At 44.4% G+C, this 21410-nt stretch overlaps 1 long non-coding RNA gene across 1 annotated transcript; it reads right to left on the bottom strand.

Annotated features, from left to right (window-relative positions):
• Positions 1 to 797: 797 nt before the first annotated feature.
• Positions 798 to 17153, bottom strand: LOC103675737. Its single transcript, XR_571900.2, has 3 exons — positions 16539 to 17153; positions 1680 to 1846; positions 798 to 1189 (listed from the first exon to the last, which is right to left on the bottom strand). It is a non-coding gene; the product is annotated as an uncharacterized LOC103675737 (long non-coding RNA).
• Positions 17154 to 21410: the final 4257 nt, after the last annotated feature.

Here is a 21410-nt window from a genome sequence, read left to right as displayed (position 1 = left end):
ACTTTCTTCCCCAGTATCTCATAATGCAAGACCATGTGTCTACCTACAAGAGATAAGAGACACAGCACCATGTGGAGAAAGANNAAAGAGTGTCACTGCAGAGGTCAGAGGACCTGTGCCCTAGTCCCAGCTCCAGCATTAAATAGGTGGGCGGCTTTGAGAAAGTCACTTTACCTCTCGAGCCCATTTCTTTAAAAGAGGAGGTTTGCAGGACATAAGCCCTACATCCCCTTTCAGTTTTGTCATTTTATGCGTGGTATAAACTATGATTCTAACCACACCCAAATCACAACAAAGACTGGTCATATGCATCTCAAACCAAAATTCAACTCTGATGGCCAAAACAAAGGCTGATGAGTTAGAACAGCTTCTCCTTCTCACTTGTAAGAGTGAGTGGAAAGTTATATTCCCGTCAGGTCAGAGATTTACAAAGGAGACTTGTAGGTAATGCTCATTACAATGTTCACTCCAGCACTGGGCTATCATTGGGGCTTTCCAGAGGTCAAAAGGAGCTCCCCCCCCCCTTTTTTTTAACAGTACTTCCTGATTCTAGCAGCCTCAAAGACTGTAAACAAACAATCATTATAAATGGTCATCACTTGATTTCTCCAACACTTGTCAGGGGATAGAGCTCAGTGGGAAAACCAGTGAATTTTTTTTTTTAGATTTTTATTTATTTATTTGAGAGAGAGCGCATGCACAAGAGAACACATAAGCAGGGGAAGAGGCAGAGGGAGAGGGAGAAGCAGACTCCCCACTGAGTTGGGAACAGACTCCAGCTGATCCCAGGACCCTGAGATCATGAGCTGAGCTGAAGGCAGATGCTTAACTGACTGAGCCACCTAAGCGCCCCTACCAGTGAATTTCTTGGCAACCCAGGCTACCAGGTTGTAGTCAGCATAACCCCATCAAGTCTCAATGACCCATATCAATGGCTGAATATGGCAAATCAGCAGATTATCCAAAAATCACTTCTCTTTGACTCATTTTATGTATCCAAATACACTCAAATGGAATTTCTAACTGTCTAATGATTCTTGGCTCCAAAACATATTCAAATTAACATTCTGTCCCACAGTACACAGTAATGGTCACAGATGATGGTCCAAAAAGCAGTGAGCTGAGCTGCTGGAGAAGCCAACCACGGTCCTCATCTTACGAGGAAGAGCCCACTTTATGGTTAATTCACCTGTGGGAGAACAAAAATCAATTATCATCCTAACACACTTGTCTGAGTCATGGATTATTCAAGTTATTCCACAGGAAAACGTGCATAAAGTTTAGGTGATGTTTTAAAATCACAAGTTAAGACGAGAAGAGTGGCTTCAATTTCTTGGACCACCCAGGTATGCATTTAATTCAAATGCAGCTGTGGCTTCCCAGAGGGAAGAGCTTCCCTCTCCTGGGATGGAAACACTGCTTGCAAAGCTAAGGGCTGTCTTCTGTGGATGTGCTTCTTCTCCTGGGCCTCACAGAAGGGAGAAGGAGTCTGATGACCTCAGAATAGGGACTCCGGGCCAAGGGCCTACTCTAAGCTAGGCACTGTGCTAAATGCTTTCCGCACACTACCCCTCTGAGTCCTCACACCATCCCCAGAAGTTAGCTGCATCATTGCCCCTGTTTTATAGATCAAGAAAGGACAACTCAGAAAAATTAAAGAGCTTGCTCAAGTCACACACCTGGTAAGGGATTGAAGATTGCTCAGAGCCCATATCTTCTGACTCCACCAGTGGAAGAGCACAGACCTCAGAGCTGCACAGACATGGTTTTCAGTCCAGATTTTCACATTTAACTCTGTGACTTTGGGCACATGACTTTGCTTCTTGGAGTCCTCTAAATTTCCCATCTGCAAAATAAAAATAAAATAAAATAAAATAAAATAAAATAAAATAAAAAAATAAATAAAAATAAAAGGTGGGCCTGGTAAAACCTACTTCAGAGTTGCTATAAAGTGACTGACCCAGAATCAGGTTCACCGTAGACCTCAATAAATGGGTGTGATGGTATACAGCATGTGGCCGGATGTGACCGACTTAACACAGCAAAACTGCATCTGCTGCTATGTTACTTTCTGGCACAAGCACAAGTATAAAAGGTACACCCCACTCCGAGAGGCCAGAGTATCTGTCTACCTGACAATGGCTCTAGACAGGGTAACTCCATCTAAATGGCACCTATCAACCTGTATTCTTGCTGCAGTTTTTTCTGTCACATCTGCTTAGTAAGTGCCCTAAGTGGTGTCATTCTGGGTTGCATACCATATTTGCAGGTATGGAAGATGTTGATTTTTTTTAACTTCTGGAAAACTCAGCTCATGCAGCAGCCAAATCTGCCATACAACTACATCAGGATCTAGTTAATGCATCCTGAGCAAATGTGGGATTAATCACAGGAAGGAAGGAAAGACCCAGCAGTTTAGCAGGTGAATAGTGGAGGGAGAAGGGAGAGAATGATATCAGAACAACTTTGCATGTATGCCCTGGCTCTTTTCCAGCCTGCAAAGATAGCCTTTTCTTTCTTTCTTTCTTTTTTAAATATGTATCTGTATTTTTTCCTCCTGGCCCATAAACCAGATCCTGGAAGGTTCAGGTTATGGTTTCCTGCTGGGAGGCTCTGAACAAATCTTGTCCTCTTCCTTGTCCCTTATTTTATCTCAAGTTAGTTAAGACCAGATTGGACTTCCCTCTCCTTCCAGCAGTTAGATAATGGAGTCCCTGACACTGTTCGTATTGCTCTTTCCCAGACTGAGTTTGGAACAAACTTTCCAGTCCTATAGAATCATGACCTAAATTTGGGTGGATAAGAAAAAGGGAGATTGGCCCAGTGAGCTATTGGACTTTTCTCTAACCAGAGTCAAAGGCTCCTTTCCCTGGCCCTGGGATCAGAGTTTATTTTTGTCTATTGGCATGTCAGGCAGGACTCAAATGATGTAAGAGGAACTCCAGTATAACCAGGCCACTCCAGCCTGTGTAACACTAAATAACAATCACACAAACTTCCTCTTCTCAGCCCCTCTTGTTACAGAGAATCCCTTACCATCCTGTCCCTTTATAAAGACCCTCCCAAGGGTTTCCAGGAGACCCTGTAGGGCCACGTCATATGTACTCACATTGAGTCTCCTCCTCCTCCTTCTGCATCTCTGGCATCCTTTAGCCCATGGCCAATTACCTTGAGGTGGCTTTTAGGAGCCTTGCTATTGCCCATGTTGGCAACATCCCTTATGAGGATGTTATAGCTGTACCAGGGCTGTTATTTTCCAGCATACCCAGCAACTTCTGGATGTCATGAGCAGCAGGACCCAAGCCCACTCCTTGCATTTTGAGTCTCATCAAGCCTTTTGGAGAAACAGCCCCTCTGCTTCTGGTCCAAAGTCTTCCATTGCTCTATAAGGGCACAAAGGCCAGTGTTGGGATAGGCAGATGACACACCATCCCCTCTGTTGTTCAGTTTCTTCCTCCCCTGTCTTCCACCCACAAAATAGTAATACAAACTCCTCAGTTCTTTAGCCGTAAACAAAAGTGTCCATGCAGGTCATCTCATGCAAATGAAGCTTTGGGGGAGAGATGGGGACCTGGCTCCCACTAAGCCTCAATGCCCATTACACAGAAAGCCCTAGGCTGGGCATCCTCTGATGGCAGATGGGTGTGGGCAGCACAGTCTTTCCCTTTGGGCTTCCAAACATTGTTCATGCCTTGAGAAGGGAATTTCTCACCGATGTGTCTGGGCTATGTTCTTATATATTTAGTTGGATAGGTAAATAGACATTCCATTTATGGAACAGGGTTGACCCATTCTCACATCAGTCCCAGCTTTGTCCTCCTATTTCAACGAATTCCAAAATCTCTCTGTCTCAGCTTCCTCTCCACATCACGACACTGTTGGTTATTAACGTTCTTGGAGAAAGAGCCCTTGCAGTTTATTAGCTCTCAGCTGTTGGTAGCCTTCCCAGAGGTATTTACATTTCAAGAGGAGACTCTGGAAGTCTACCTCACCTCCAAGTTACAAAAGAATGAATCTCTAATGGTGGAAGGTCAAGCATCAGTGACAGACTGGTGGGAACATGATTTGTAGAAGGTCACCTTGCCCTCTTTAAAATCATTACACTTATTTCATTCTTCTGCCCGCCAGGAAGTTCTGGCCTAGCCTAGAGGCTGCAGAGAAAACATGGAACTTGATCCTTGTGGGGGATAAAGCACTGAACTTGAATAGGGAGACTCAAATTCTAGCTCCACTTCTGTCACGAGTTGAAGACCCTGGGGTGGGGAGGTGTCAAGACAGAGGCCTCTGAGCAAAAGGAGGGGGTGACTAAGGCTTGTCCCTTCCCTCACAGCCCTTTGTATTTCTGGTTTTTATCTCTTTCTCTGTAATGTGAGGAGTTTGGACAAGCTGAATTCATGGGTCACTTTCAACTCTTTCATCCTATTATTGTGAATCCTGCAGCTGGCATTCAGAGTAGAGTTGCTGTCCCCAGGAAAAAGTATTAGGAAAGTTTGCACTCTAAGGGCTCAGGCACTTAGGCCTTAAAAACACCCAAACCTACCTATCTTCATAGTTATTTTTCTTTAGGAAAAAAAAAAAAGAAAAAGACAAGCTTTAAATGCCACCTTGAGGAGCTCAAACGCTCATGGTCTCCTGGTAGGAATCATCTGTTTTAAAGTACTGTATCCAAGCTAGACTTGCAGAAAATGTCTGTATAACTGGAAGTTTATAGGGAAACATGTCAGCTAGGGTTATCCAGGCACATTCAATGGGCAGGCTGGTGAAATGCATCTATGGACTGGTACACCTGGGTATCTCTTTGCAAGGTAGCCATAAGCTGCTGCCTGTTCCTCCACCACCTTCCCCATCACATTTCTTACCCTCTTCCCCTGCTGTCTTTGTTTCCTGTAGTTCTGTACAGATGCTTTTAAGTGGCATATAGAGCCTGAAGCATGAATAAAAACATCTGACGGTCTAAAATGGCACGAATATATAACGTATAATAACTCCCCACAGTAGAGTCAAGAATCAAGAGGTCTTTTTATTCCTAGGCAAATATGGCATGAGCTCATGTGCACTCAAAGCTCTTTGGGGGTGGGAAGAACTCTCAGGCTGGCCGTTTCCCCTGTGGGTGCTCAGAGGGGTGTCTTAATCTTTCTTGGCCCACAGGAAGTGAAACACAGGAAAGTCTTCCCAAGAGAAACTACAGTAGCTGCTTCTTTGGGGGTTAGTTTTTTAAAAAGCAGAGAAGAGAGTTATCTGAGGAAAAGAGTTTCAATTCCATCCTGCCTAGAGCCAGGGGACAGGACATGTGTCTTCAAGAGTCCCCTACTAAGTTATACAACCTATGATTATAATAAAAGGACTAAAAAAATATTAACCAAGTTCCTATGGCTCTTCTGAAGACAGGTGGTTGAGCATGGTTGGTTCCCAGCCTGCCTCCAATCTGGAGAGTCAGGGAGAATCAATGCACAGAGGCCCACAGAGGTAGAGAGAGGATTAGGCCAGGCCCAACCTTGAATAAGAGAAGCTGCTGGGGAAGCACAAACTCGTGATGGGAACATGAGCCCCACTTGGTTTTCTCAAACACAATTATACAGAGGACAGAAATTTGAGGGGAAAATTACTTTAATAACATATGAATTTTTTAAAAGCTTCCAAACCCTCCTCTGTGGAGAAGATTCAGACCACTTCTCAGCCAGAATCTGTTGTGCCTTGGTTCACATTCTGTTGACCTGTGGGGCAGCCCCAAATACCCCTCTCATGCCCACCAGGTTTCCTGAAGCAGCTCTTTGTGGATTCACCTGGACTTCTGGTACATACACCCTCCTACAATAATTTTTTTCTCTTCCTTCCCAAGGCTGTCAAGGCCTCTTCTTTACTGGTCTTCCCCCTCCATCCAGGAGAACTGGCAGTGTCCCAAATTGCCAGGCCACTAGACAGAGTGTCCAGAGGCCCAGGCCATGCTTCCCTCTTTTCAGCTGGGCATATGCCTGATGTTCAGAGCAATTTAAGTCTGCCATTGTAGTGCTTCCAATCAGAAAAAGTCACACAGGTGTGTTTACTGAAATCCAGAGCATCAGTCTAGGGTGAGAGATAGTCTCCCCAATCTCATCCCTGTGAATGACTAATGGGATGGATTTGATAATTAAAATAAAGAAAACATATAATGGGGATGATGGCAACCCCTAGCCATGTCTCTTTAAGCTCCAGAGATAAAAGCAAGGGCTTGGATCGGGATTGAGAGGAGATTGCCAACATGTCCTGCCCATTTCACACTTTGATACAGTGAACCTACACAGGAAGCTCAGCTCATACCTTCTGTCTGGGTGGTTGCTTCTATCTAACCAACTGTCCTGTGGAGAGGACAGGTACATTCACTTTTCCTCAACCGGTTGTGAACTAAGTGAAAATGCCTTGCTCTGTTTAAGACAGAAGTATGTGCAGTTAGTAAAAAGTAGGTCCTTGACTTCCTTCCCATTTCTTTTGTTTTTATTACCTCTAGTAATTTTTATAGAGGGAGCCAGTGAATGATAAACTGTTTGGATCTGTAATAGCCAAAATGACTCTTTTTCATATACACACTTAAATGACAGTTTTACTGGGTATACAATTCCAGTTCAATATCTTCCCCCACCCCCCACAGTTCAGTGCCTACAGCTTCACTGCATTGTTGCATTTAGCATTGTTCATGAGAAATCTGTTGTCACTCTCTTTTTTTTTTTTTTCCTCTTGGAAGTTTGGTTTTTCCTTTTTGGTTTTTTTTTTTTCCTTTTCTTTCCTTTTCTCTCTCTCTCTTAGTAGTTTTCCTTTAACTTTATTATTGTGATATATCCAGTTACAGGTCTTTTCTCATTCATCATCTTTGAATCTTGGGACTTTTGTCTTATATTTTATAACTTCTGGTAAATTTTATGGTATTGTTTCTTTTTTGTTTATTCCATTCATTCTATCCTTCTAAAATTCTTTGTAGACAGATACCAAAATATCTGAATTCATGTTCTCCAAATCTCAACTTTTCTTTCCATATTTTCATCTCATGATCCTTTTAGGTGACATAAGAGAATTCCTCCGTTTCATCTTCCAGTTCACTAATTTGCTCTTAGGCTATGTCCATGGTCCTGTCCATTTGTTGGTTTTTAAATTTTGTTGTGAATATTTTTAGGTTCCAAGGTCTTTGGCTGATTTTTTTTTAATAGACCCAATAGCAGTACTTATTTCAAAAGCTCCAGAAAAGTCCTCTTCTGCTTGCACTACTAACACTTCCTAGGGTATGAACTTTTTTTTTTTTTTTACTGCAATCAGTATCTATTTTTCACATTGTTGGTTTTCCACACATTTTTGGTGAATCCTACACACATGCTTGTTTTTGTATCAGAAAACCCATGTTAACCTGGTCAACAGAGAGAAAGAATAGGATGTATTATGGGGCAGGTTTTACTTCAGCCTGTTCAACCAAAGTGAAAGAAGGTGCCTGCTGTTGGTAGAGTGAGCCAGTATGGAGTAAAGTAGGGAGTATAAGGAAAAAGATCTCACCTGGAACTTACTCTGACCCTCTGACCCAAGCATCCAAGCAATCTCTATTGCTCACTGCCTACCCTGAGTAGGTCAAATGTTGAGGTGTGAGGGAATCATCTGCCTACCTGGATCCCCCTGGCAACCCCAACTACTTGCCTTGTCATGTACTACAGCCTTCCTTTTGCTCCATACTTGCTATTTTGAGACCTGGAACCCATTTTTTAGGAACCCTTCTATGGCAGCAGTTGGAGCCCTGGCTTCCTTCATCAGATCCTAACTACTTTCCATCCTTCAGGGAGTCCTCAGTTTCTGATCTACCAAAGACTTCCTTTTTTGTTTTCTAGCACTGGGCATGTTTTTAAAATATATGTCATTTCTATGAGAATTGTTATCACATATGGGAATTTTGGATGAAAGGGTGAGATTGCCAATTTTGCTTAATCCCTCATCTTAAACAAAAAAAACATGATATGTTCTCAATAAAAGGTGGCTGACTGAATGCACTCTCATGTTTCATAGTAAGTTTTATTTTAAAATTTTCTACATTTGAAAAATTGTCGATTTATTGACTTAGTGACTGATTTCAACATGCCCCTCCCCCCATTTTAAGTGGATGCAGAATTTGGCATCAGTTAGTAGGATCTTAGTCAGGACCCAGTGGCATGGCTTTTCTTGCCTTCCCTTATTGTTCCAGATTTTCCAAGGATTGGTAAGTTGAAAAAAAGGCCCTAAATTTTCATTAATAACAGATTCTCACATGAGCTAATACTCATTGGTGACTCCTGATGTTGAGTATAATTTTGTAATCTTCATGAAGTATTAGGAAAATTTGGATTCTAGAGAAGAGGATGGGCCTTTGACAGCACAAGGAGGAGATGAATCCAGTCTTTTTCCTCCTCTACCTCTGAGGTACACACAGAAGCTCAGCGATCCTGCCTCATTTTATGTCCTCTTAGTGAAAACCAGGGTACAAGTTTCTGTCCTGCAATTCCTGCTCACAACACAGAAAGCACGCATGGCCAGCAAATGCACCATGTCTTCTTACAGAATGTGGAAGGGACCTAGCCAAGGTTCTGTAGAATAAATCCCTGCATAGGGTGGGAAGGTGGATGATGTGGCATCACAGTTAAACTCATGAAGTGTTGTATCATAAACACTCTCTGATTCCATTGGCGAGTTCAGTCCACCCCTTCCCTACAACTCACCAAAGCCCTGTCATGTCCTCAAGGTCTCACTAAGTTTCATTTCCGTGAAAACGTTCTTGTGTTCTCCCAGCCCATGGGGAATCTTTTTCTTCCTTAAACTTCTACAGCAATAGACAGTGTCACTGACTTTGACACCTCATCTTATAGAGTTTTGTCCTACTTTAGCCAAAAGTTAATCCAACAACTGTGATTATGCAGAACCCAGCCTAAGGGAAGGAAAACACTCTCAGAAAAGGAGAATAGTTACCACGTTGTCCATGCAACACTCCAATCACCAAACCAAAGTTTATTACCCTTAAGATGAATGTGAAGTTAAGCTTGCTCATGAAACAAAAGTAGTTCTCTCATTTCTCCAGTCAATCCTCAATTCTAATGGTTACAGCCAATTAGGGTATAGTAGCAGCTAGAAGAGCTAGAACTTGACAAGAAATGACTATCATGGGTTTGGAAGAAAGAAGAACCAACAACTAGAAAATTTGGGGGATATTCAAGGAAAGGTCAAGTTAGAACCAAACCATTAGAAAGAGATGAAATTGTGTTCTGTGAATTCTGTTTTATAAGACAGAAGAGTTTATCTTTTTAAAGATCTCCCATCAAAAGTATTCAAATGTTTCTGAACTCAAAAGCTATAAGAATATCTGCTGCAGGAAAATCCAGGTATATGATACACCCCATGTCCAAACCAAGTTGAATAAAGAAAAGTCAAGCCACTTTCCCTTTCTGTGTTACAGATGCTTAGCCATTTCCTGGCCATGCCTCTTGATTTCTCAGTTGTAAGCTCCAAGAGGGCAGAGTCACGACCTTCTGTTTCATTTCCCTCTCAATGCCTGGCCCAGTGCTAAACACACAGAAGATGCTTATGCATGCTAGTTGAATGAATGAATGAATGAATGAATCTGAAAAACTGATCCCTTCCTCTAACTTTTATTATTAGGCTCACTGACTTTTGTTATTCTGAAGAAAGATTAGGAAGTGGATATTTTAAAATAATTTTTGAACACCTAGGAAGCCTTGTAAACAAACCACTGCAGCTCCACAGAGCTCATCACCACCCAACCTTTAGCTTCCTCTTCACTTCCAGCACTACCATAAGTAAAATTTTTTCTCTTCCAATCAAACGTACTCTAGGCTGACCCTACAAATATAAATTCCTGAGGAAAAAAAAGACAATACAGGATGCTGATTCTCTTAAAAATGCTGCCTGATTTCTCAAAGGCTGGAGCCTTGTGGGCCTAGCTTCTAAGGAGCCCTCTTCTCTCCACCACCTGCCAAATGGGCAGACTCAAAGCCTAGTCCCTATTTAGCTCATGCTAGGATACTCTCATCCCAGACCTTGCAAACAGCTGCAGACACTCTGTTAGGCAGAAAGTAGGAAAAGTAGGAGATTGCCATCAATGCTCCAGGGGAGTCATCCCTCAGCTGACTATTCTGATTGACCCAGACATGGAAGCCTCTGCCTGAGAAGGGTTTTTTCAGAGACCCATTCAATCTGCCTCATTTCATGACCTCTCTTCACAGTATTGAGCAAAACTCCCGCCTTAAGAGAGAGATGGGAGAGGAAGACAGAGAACATATGGGATAATAAGGGGCCTTGCACACCTGTGCACTTTCCATATAAATGCAGACCAACTCACAGACACTTCCCTGGTTCACTGTTTATAAACCTGCCAATAGCAAAACCTACTTCAAGCAGAGAATTAGACTCCAAAGAAATGGTCTACCCTCAGGTAGACCAGCTGACTTAGTCCTCCATTGCTCCACAGGCCCACATTTCTGTAACTCCACATAGATAAGAGCTTATCCTTTTTAGAAGCCTCTGGAAAAGCAGCTTCACCCTCTATCATTTCCTAACACCCCGGCTCCTAGCAGGAAGTGTTGATGTCTACCTAACCTAAACGGTTCTCACTTACAACTGAAGCCCCTTTAAGGTGCTTGCCTCCTAGTAGGGCCAGAAAATGTTTGGGCCTCTGCTCTAGAAACTCACAGTGTTGGGATAGAGAATAAAGGAATTCTTATTAAAATCAGTCTTAAGACCCGTTACCCAAAAGAGGTCTTCCCTCTATAAAAATGCTTAGATTCTTAGTAGACAAAACACATGACTCCTAAAGCTTTGCTGAACACCCAGCCCTTTCCCCATTTCTTAGCAAATTGCCAGAAAGTCAACTTTAAAAGCTCTGACATGGAAAAAGGTGTCTAGAAAGAATCTAAGGTACAAAATTAATCAGTCTTTGGCCCCTCATCCTCCACATACATCATACACTTACAGGATGTGGAAGAGAGTGAGCATAACAAACAAGAGTGTTCTGGGGCACTGGGCTCTCCTGGGAGGGGAGCCCACTAGCTGCCTGCACCTTTCCCTCCCCAGGAATCAGCAGTCTGACACCACACTGGGTAGGGTGGTGAGAGTGGCAAGCTTGTCCTACCAGTGTGGCCTGAAGAAATAATAATGCCCTGGCTTTTGCAGGACAACGGATGGAGTAGAGGGACAGGGGTGTTTACAGATTGCTTGCAATCCATCTCCACTTCTATTAGAGATCAAAAGTAATGAATACCCCAGTAATTTCTAACAGCTCAGGAGATGGTAGGGTTCTATAGACCTAAGGACTCTACCAGGCTGAGGGCTGGCAAGCAAGATCAACCCAGGTCGTCAGGCAGAAGAAGCTCCCAGGGATCCCTCTAACTAAAAACAGGCAGGTTCATTCATGAACTGATGGGAAGTGACATTCAGAGACACTCTGACCTACCTGAAAACTGATTTTAAAACAAAAGCTAAAACCAGTTCAGTGGTAAAGGTCAGTCCTTGCTTGACAGTCCCCAGGGCAAATGTCCACAATTCTCCCAGCTAACCAGAATACGAAATCATGCATTTCCTCTAGGACTTTGCTCTGCACCTCCCCTCTCAAATGTTCCCTGCCCTCAGCCCCCAATGTCACCTTTCGTGACCACCGCCACTGCAGTACCTCAGAGCCAGCCCAGGACCCTCCATGACCACTGTTTGATTTGTGATTTGCACAAAGTAAGATGAAGACCCGGTTTCCTCATCATTAGATTTTCCTCCTCTCAGAGACCAAGCAGTCAGCAATACCTGAGAAGAGTCACCTCTATGCTAATTCTACAGACACCATTCCGCCAGGGACCCTACCCTCAGGGAGCTTACAATCTGATTGGCTGACAGCTCCTGCTCCCAAGAGGAACAGAAAAATAAACAAGAATGAGAGTGTCACAAGCAAATTAATAATGAGAGTAAGAATTTGAATACCACCTGGATAGTTCCATGTTTAAGTTTGTTCATTCAGCAAATGTTTACTAACAGCCTGGTATGCCTGAGGTACTATGTGGGTACTAGAGATATAAAGATAAGTAAGACATGATCCCTACCCTGGAGGGGATGCCTTGCACAGGGAAGAGCACTTGAGAAGGTAATCTTAAGACAATGAAGGCCTTGACAGGAGTGTGAAATGACTGCTATAGAAACATCTAGGTCTTGGGGTGCTTAGGTGAAAGTTTCAGCAAAGAACCCTAACTGATTATGAGGAGTTATTCAAGCAAAGAAAGGAAGGCTCTAAGGTGGGCACAGAGCTGCAGGCAGTATAAACTGGGTGGAAAGGAGAAAAGAAAGTGTTGTGTCTTCTGGTGAGGACAGCAGCTCAGGGGCACTGGATTAGAGGGCATCAGGTGAAAAGCTGACAGGCAAGAGGCAGAGAAGGGTTCCATGTGTTGCATGCCTACAATGAGAAAGGGACTTTGATAGACAAGTACAAAAACAAAAACACTATAAACATTACTTCATTTTATCCTCACAGCACCCCCTGATGTAGGCATATACATAAGAATGCGGAGGCTCATAGAGGTTAAGTAACTTACTCAAAGTCACACAGCAAAAATGCTGCCACGATTTGAACAGGAGTCTATCTGAGTTATCCCAAGTCTATCCAAGTCCAAACACTAGTCATGTTTATATTACCACAGGATGTGAAGGGCCTTGGACACCCTGCTAAGGAGTTTGGACTTTATCCTGAGGGCATCGGGGAAGCCCTGAAGAATTTTAGGCAGGAAGATGGCATAAACAGATTTGCATTTTTAGAAGTTCATTTTGACAACTGTGTGGAGAATGGATGGGAGGGGTCCACACACCAAGTCAGAAAGTGCAAGCAGGGAGGCTGCTAATAAATCCCAGCTAGAAACAGTGGGGGTCTGGAGTATGGTTGTGGCAGCAAAGATGAAGATGAACTCCATAGGGAGTAAGAAGGTAGAATCAGTTGACCTTGGAGATGGACTGGGTATGGGTAGAAAGGAAAATGAACTGCCAAAAGTTAAGTGGGAAAAACAGAGAAAGCACCCAGTGGGGTTGGTAGGAGCTGGATTTCACATAATAGTTAATTTGGCCAGTTGGGTGGTTGGAGACACTATTTATCAAGATAGGGAACAAAGGAGAAAACAGGGTGGGGGATGAAGGAAGAAATCTAGTTTTGGGGTAGCAAGAGGATGTCCCTACAGGAGTTGGCTATCCCATCTGGTCCTCAGGAAGGACACCTGGCTGGGCTTCCATCCAATAGGCAGTCATCAGTGTCACAATCACATTTGAACTCTCACCCAAGGAGAAGGTGATGATTGGGAATCGCAGAGAATTGACATGGAGCTCTGGAAAACCGTAATCTTTAAGTGGGATGAACAGAGGGAGAGGATCTCAGGAAGGAGAATGAAAAAGACCAGCTAGAGAGACAGAAGGAAACCCAGGAGACAGTACTAGCATGGAAGCCAAGGCAGGAGAACATCTCTGGGGTGAAACGGTCAATGGCATCCCACTGAGGAACCTTCAAGTCTGGGAAGCCTGCGAAGTAATATCCATTGGGCTTTATGATCCAGAGGACAGCAGTGATTTCAGCTGAAGGGGTTGCATGGAATGTTCATGGAAGCTAGGTCTATGAAGTCAGATTGTGAGGGTTGAAAGGTGAATGAGAGGGGATGCCATGCAGACATTAAACGCAGACAGTACCTTCAAGAACACTGTAAGGAGAAGCAGTGACAGGGCCATTGTTTCACGGGGGACCCAGGGTTGAGAGAGGGTTTTGTCATTTTTATTGAAAGAGCCAGGAGCATATTTAAATGCTAATGGGAGAGCACTGGTGGTGAGGAAAAGGCTGAGGAAAAGGAGAGAAGGAGCATCCACGGAATAAGCTCACTGAGAAAAGGGGAAGGGATGGGACTCAATGCTGTGGGCAAGTATTAGCTTTACTCAAAAGTAAGAGCCGGCTGCCATTGTTATGGGAAGAGAAGCTACCAGGAAGAGTGGGTCAGAGGGGCCAGAGAATGAGCAAGATCCTCACATAATAAACTTCGCTTTGACCTTGAAGTACAAGGTGAGGCTGCTGGAAGTTGGGGCAGGAACAGGCGAGTTAGTAGGAAAGAAAGTTGACAGGTGGGGGTTTGTGACAGATTTTGTGGGGGCCGCACATAAAACTGGCTGGGGTTCAAGGAAGAGCTTTGGGCAGGCAGCAGCACCAAGGACCAAGTGCAGATTGGAAATCCGGTGCTGGCCTAAATGCAAGAGGTAGTGTGACCCTAGGCAGCTGTTCGCCACCCCAGCCAGGAGCAGAGCTGGCATCCAGCTAGACTGAGTAGGCTTCTCCCCAAAGGCTGACAGGGGCAGACAATGAGGTGAAGGAGTAGAAGTGGCGAGGGAGTGGTTGGCACATTGTGTCACCGAGAAGCAAGTGATGGCATGAGGGGACTTCTTGTGGGTCTTCGGAGGAAATGGAAAGGCTAAGTCGTTGATACAGTGAGGCCTCGAGGTCACAAGGCTGACAACTGCAAGGACCGGAAGTTGGGATGGAAGAGACCCCAGCATCTCAGCGTTAAGAGGTAGAGCAGTTCTGGAGAGTGGGGATGAAGAGGGTGATTTTGATTGTGGAGTGACAGACATTTGCAATCACAGCAGCCTTGTCTCCACCAGAACATAAGTACAAAATAGTCACATTCAGCAAGGGGTCACCACTGGAGCTTCTCTAGGAACCTCGCGCCTTTCCCTGCCTAGAACATCCCTTTCCCACCTCCCGTCACAGACTCAGACCAAAAGAGCCCAGCTGGCCACGAGCTGACACACATTGGGACTCGGAGTCTGAGTTGCATCTTTAAGATAGATGAGGGGGAGAAACAAAGGAGAGCTTTTCTGGCCTCCAATCAGAGGCCACCCTCCCAGCACACCATCCTCTCCCTCCCACCCCAGGGGCTTCCTGGTCTCTGACCTAGTTGCCTCTTGGCTCTTAGCTTTTGTCCCCAGACTGACCCACAGACTTGGTCTCTGACTGAGCTTTCCTTTACCCTATGCAGATTTTGGCATGGTTGGTGGCATTAACCTTGTATTGGGTCCAGATGTTCTCTTGCTGTTTCCAAGTGGGCTGACTTCTGGAAACAGTCCACGCCTGCCGGATTTGTAGCCTAATCCTGTTGGAACTGGTGCTTGAGTCCCAGCACAGCACCCTAACTCCCCAGGAGGTGAAGACGAGACCAGCATCTGGGCTGTGGGCTTCCCTTCATGTTCCCCTCTCCGTAAGCACGGGCAAGCCATTCATTTCCCAACAGGCCTGTGCACCCATGTCCACAGGTGGGGAATGGCCTGCTCCTACCCCCTGGGCTCCTTGAGCTAACCTAATACTTCCAGCTCTCAACACTTGAGCACCCTGTGTCAGACCCTGTGCTAGGAAGGTATGTAGTCACTTGGACTTCCCAAAGAACTCTGTAGCGAGCATTATCCTAACGTTACAGTTGAGGAAAGGGAGGCTCAGAGAAGTTAAGTAGCTTGTCCCGTTGTCGCACAGCTTGCAAGTAGCAAAGCCAGGATTCAAAGCTAGGCCTTTGTTCTACCAAAGCCGGGAACCTCAACCTTCTCCTTGCCAGCCCCCCTTGAAGGACTGATGGCAAATTCATGTTTTCATTTGCATCCATTCATTCATTTATCAAACATTTGAACACTTGCTAAGCTCCAAATGTACTTCAAGACTTAGGAATGTTAAGTTTGGCATAAAAAGAAAAAGGGTCAGATGAACTGAGGTGTCGATAGCCAGGGGCACGGTAGAACCCATTTCTTATGCCAACCTGCAGATCACCTCCTGTAGCCAGAAAGGGCTCTGCAAACCTTTCCAGTCACCACTTCTTGTTCTCATTTACAGAAACGAAAAAGAGAAGGTCAGAATGAGGCACTACCTTCCAAGCCTACCATTCTCTGCAACCTGATGGGGAGATCGGACTTGAAAATCAGTGCTATGGGCATTGCTGTCTCTCCCACACACACTGCAGAGGCCTTTGGAAACTTTTCAAAGCACCCCCCCACCCCCACTGCCAGTGCTTCATATTTTTTATTGCCAGGACAAAAGTTCAGACAGGCAAGTCTTAAGAGACCTGCTACTCCCCCATTCAAGCCCTCCCCCCACTCCACACACACACACACACACACACACACACACACACACACACACAGAGGCCCTACCACCAACAGTCTCTTTCCACATAGGAGAAAAGGCTGTTATCCCAGCAATTGCTTATTGGACCAGAGACAGGCATCTGATCTATGGACAACCCATTTATTGGCCAGTGACCCAGGAGGTGATAGCACGAAAGTGGCTACTAACATGGGCCATGGTGACAATGGTCTAATTGAATTCTCTGGAGAAGTCTGAATGTGAGAGAAAAGGCAGCTGGTAGAGTGACTAGAAGCTAAAAGACACAGAGAGAAGCCACAAGGAAGCAGAAACCATATGCTGGCGTGTGGAGCAGCAGGACCCGCAGAGGCAGAGACAAAGGAGCAGCGAACCAAGCATTAGGATTGGGGAGTTCTACCTTGTAGTGGAGAGGATGAGATAACTTGGAGCTGCTTGAGGTCCAGAATCCTGTTCCGAGCTCCTAGAAGCCAATCTGCCCTCAGTGATTTTGGAACCCTAAGACTTCGGTGGCCTCCCAATTTCCAGAAATATCCTTACAATAAATCCCCATTACTGAACGCAACCTGAGAGGATCTCTGCGTCCCCGAGGGAGGCTGACTAATACTCGGGCTCTTTAAACCCGTACAGATTCACGGGAATAGATGGGGGAGGGCTGGGAGCATGGGTGAGTCACCACACAAAGGCTCTTGGCATTTTTGTCACTCCATCCTGCCCTTCTCATTCCTGCCAAAAAGCACAGCGACGGCACAGCCCAGATCTGGCTCTCTCCAGTCTCTAACAGCACAATCACTGAAACGCTCCCTAAGTACAACCATCACTGCAATTGCTTTTCCATGAAGAAACAACTGTTCCTTCTGACCCCCCCTCACACACAGTCTGCCAGAACTCAAGCACCAGTCACCAACCCCTGGACTCCACCAAGAGTTTCCCCAGTGGAAAACTACCACTTCAAAGCAGTGTGTCTTCCCCTTAAATGTATCTTTTCCAGTAGCAGGTTTGAACTTTACGTCTTTAAAAAAAAAACTCCAAATGCTTTTTTTCAAGAGCAGGCCCTGTGTCCCAAGGCCTGTGGTGAGTTGGAAGCTTGGGTCCCTTGAAGTAGCCTAGTCTCCAGGTTCACGCTTAGCTGAAGGAGGGCTTCTGTTGTCCTCTCCCTCTGTCCCTGAGGCTCCCTCAGAGGGCACCCCTGGACACAGCTGTCCACCAGAGGCAGTGGTTTGTGATGGTGCCTAGTTCCTACAGTCTGAAAGAGACCATTCTAAGATGGGTGCTCACTTCACATCTGCCCCATGTCCTCCACTCAGAAAACCAGTGGATAAGTCTACACCAGCAGTGGTTTCCCGGATGGAGGTAAGGCTAGCATGTATGTCCCACCCAGTGAGAAGAGAAAACAAATGACAGAGAGCCGCTGGAAGGGGACAGCTTTGAACAGGTCTCCCCTCAGCAGCTCCCAGTGCCGACCACAGCCTTCTGTTATGTGCACCCTCTTTCCCTCCACCGTAGCTGAGTGCTGCCCTTGGCCCTCTGAGTAAGAGGCACATTGAATCTTGCGGAAAAATCACAAAAGCTAAGTATAACTGGTGCAGTCGCCATGACATCCCAGATGCCCAGGAGACTGGAGGATTGGAAACACTGACACACCTGCTTTCTAGGGTTATTGAGGCGTATGGGGCTGGTTGCCTTTCCGCAGAGACAGTGGCATCTCATTCTCTGGCTTTGGTGGGAAATGAGCCATTTCGCATGTGTTGTCTTTTTAGCTACCTGAAATTTGACACCAGAGGTTAAGATTCCATTAAAAGGCTGGTAATTTTTGAAAGAATTTTTTTTTTTTTACAAATTCCGTATGATCCACTCCTGTACCTTTTTAAACTAAGCATTTTGAAAATAATGTCACCTTTTCATGATGACTTGCTTGGGGTCGTTAGTGTGAATGCCCGTTGTTGCTCTGAGATGTGCTCCGTCCAGAGTGCAGGGACCATGTCTTAGTTGTCTTTATATCCCTCAACACCTCGGCTGGCATGCGGTCAAGCAGTGTTGTGGGCCACATGTGTGGGGTTGCATGGAAGAAAACCCAGAGCTTATGCACCAGGAGGCAGGCAGAGCTCATGGCTCTCCATGGCCCTGCTTTGGGAGTCGACTTTTCCTTAGTGACTGAATCCTGCCTTGGTATCAGGTTCTCACATTGCCAGATCTGAATACTCTTTGTTTTCTAACACTTGTTATTGAGAAATAGATCACATATAAAATTTACCCTTTTAAAGTAGTTTTTAGTAAGTTCACAAAGTTGTGTAATCATCACCTCTAATGCCAAACGTTCCTCCACCCTCAAAAGAAAATCTCATATACTTCAATTGTCACTCCTCGTTCTCCATTCCATCCCAGCCCAGCCCCTGGCAACCACTAATCTACCTTCTCTGTCTCTCTGGATTTGCCCATTCTGGAAACTTGCCTAGAAATGGAATCATACACTCTGTAGTCCTTGGTGCCTGGCTCCTTCATTTAGCATAATGTCTTCAAGGCCCTTTCGTGTGCCAGACCTGTTGCTATTCTTCTTGCTCCTGCTTCTGAGCATTCTCTTCACCTTCTCCTTTGCATTTCTAATCTTCTGTGAGCATGATAACACAACTTGTTAGGACATGTGCAAAACAGACTAGATCTTGTGGAAAACTCTGAGTTCTTGTAAAAATGTGGGGTATTTGGGCACTTTAATTTCAGGTGCTCAGAAGTGTTACTTGCTTGCTTTCAATTTCCTATTTTCTTAACAGCCAGCCACTATTTTCTGGATTAGTGCTTCCCAGGTGAGAAAAGGGTCAAAGGTCATTCACTTCACTGTGCTGTCCATTTTTACAAATTCTTTTATACCTCTTTTCTATATTGAGCCTCCCACCAGTATGGAAGAATTGGTTCATATAAGAGAAAAGTGGCCACTGACACTTAAGTATAGGCCTGATGTTCACAACGAGGGCTCAGTTTGTTAGGAGCTAGCCATGGTGTTCTGTTGGACATAATCTCACGGGACACCAACACCAGACACAGTCACTCTGTGACTGCAAGACAAAAAACAACACTGTTTCATAATCTTGTCAAAGCCCAGACAAAAAATCAGGTCACTGTGCAAATCACAGAACTATCAAGCACCTCCCCACCCTGGATAGTTAAGTGACTGCTGCTTCTTTCCCGACCACAACTTCAGCCTTGCTCCATCCTTCTCACCTTTTAGATAAGAATTATCAAGATACACAATCATAACATTTCACCTGCTTACTGATAATAGTCAACTCAGAGAGAAGAGCCCCCAACCTTCCTAAACACTCCTGGAAAATCACCAGACACAAGCCAAAAATCCCATTAAGTTTTTTCTAACATTCCCTTTACTGGTGTATGTTCTTCCTCCTTGCAACAAGTCAATGAACCCAAATTTGTTCAACCACAGGTATGTTTCTTGGTGGTGGTTTTTACCTGGAGAATATTGGCAGAAATCAAAGTTCTGCTGAGAGTAAGGAGAAACACTCACTTCCTTGAACCAAGAGACTCCCACCCCCATTATGGTATACAGACATCTGAAACCTGTTGATTCTATGCCTGTTTGGGGTACTATGCAGCCCCTAGATAGGAGGTAAGCTCAGAATGAGTTGAATTCCAGTGTTTTTTTGAGGCTCTTCTGCTTTGGGCTTATTCTATGTTCCTAGAAATTTGATGTTATGGGACTTCTCAGTTATCTGGTCAGTTTTAAACTGTTCCCTATTGAAACTGTTGAGCAGCCTTCTAACAGCTGCTCCTATGTCTGTCTAATGTCTTAAGTGTTGTTTGTTTTTAGGTGGAGAAGTCAACAGGAAGAACACAGACAGAGGCCCAAGAAGTCCAACCTTGAGCTGGTCTCTGTGGCAAAGGAATTCAGGAGATCTCCTTCGATCAGAATCCTTTGGGTCAGATTTTACCCCAAGTCACCGTTTCAAAAAGGCTTCTTCCCCAATCTGGTCTTTGTGTTTTTCCAGAAAACTGCTTTCGTTAATGTCTCATCTGCCTGGAATCTAGAGGATTTTCAGCTGGCCCCTGATTGGTGACCATCAGCCTTTGGCCTTTGACCAAGCTCCAGAGACAGAAAATCTCCTTACAGTCTATTTTGGCTCTCTCGGGGTCTTCTTTATGTAAAACAGCACTCTGCTGAGCCAAACACCTGCTGCTTTCCCGTTCTCTAACGTGTAAAGGCGTCTCCTTATTTCTCTAACACAATAGAAGACACACTTTGGAACTGCAATGGCCACTTGAGGGAATTTTGACATGAATAAGATGGTACAGATACAGTACGGAAAGTGAAGAAACCCTCATGAAGAGCTTGTGCCTAAAAGAGAGATCATTTGGTTTAATGTAAGAAACGCAGGCTTCCTCCTTTGTTTCCATATTTCAGGGATTACTAAGTGCTGACTTTTTATCGTCAGCTTGATAAAATGTCTAGGGCCCAAGCTATTGTCTAAAACAATATGGTGTTACTCTCTTTCAAGTGTGTATGTCAAAATCCGTTGTTCTACAGCCAGCCTTTTTACCTCTCCTTGCAGAAGGAGTCTCATTACACTTGCAGTGATAACTTCACATATTGAAAGCTAGCTCCCTCAAAATTTTTTTTTGTTTCTATCCCTTTATTTTTCCCTCCCTTTGGAAAGTATAAAGATCGCTGATCAAAAGCATCATTCCATTGTGTGTGTCTTCTACCACTACCTAGAGTCCAGATAAACAGTCAAAAATGTTGACAAAGGAAGTTATTCAATTCAATTGTGTTCCTTTTTTGTGGACACTGAAAAGCTTATTTAGATAATAGTCTCTCTCTTTTTACCACATTTGTGAGATAATAAGGCTTTAGCTCCAAGATAGAGAGTCCTGGGCTTGATTCAGAGTCCTTAAAAAAGTTTACCATGTACAAATAATTTTGCTTTGAACAAGGCCATGGTTCATACTTCCCAAGTTTTCCACATTGGTTTTATGATGTAAGTAAGTTCCACTTTTTCCATAACTTGTTTTAAAATAAAAATTATACATACATACATATAAAATTACATGGCAACTAAATAGACTCAAGATAATGGCTCATTTGGGAGACATGCAAAGGACGTTGAGATTCTGGTTCATGTGCGGGTCATCCACTGCTTGCTACTGTATTTTGACTTCTCCCTTTTCTCAGTATGAGCTCTCTTACAGTCCTCCTGTTGTTTTTGACTCCCTGTGGTCTTTTGCCACTTGAGAAAAAAATGAAACTCTTGCAATTTTCTCCAAC

Source organism: Ursus maritimus, unplaced genomic scaffold (assembly GCF_017311325.1).
Source record: "Ursus maritimus isolate PB19 unplaced genomic scaffold, ASM1731132v1 scaffold_26, whole genome shotgun sequence".
Classification (NCBI taxonomy): domain Eukaryota; kingdom Metazoa; phylum Chordata; class Mammalia; order Carnivora; family Ursidae; genus Ursus; species Ursus maritimus.
Note: the sequence above shows the minus strand (reverse complement) of the source record. Positions and strands in the feature narration are given on the sequence as shown.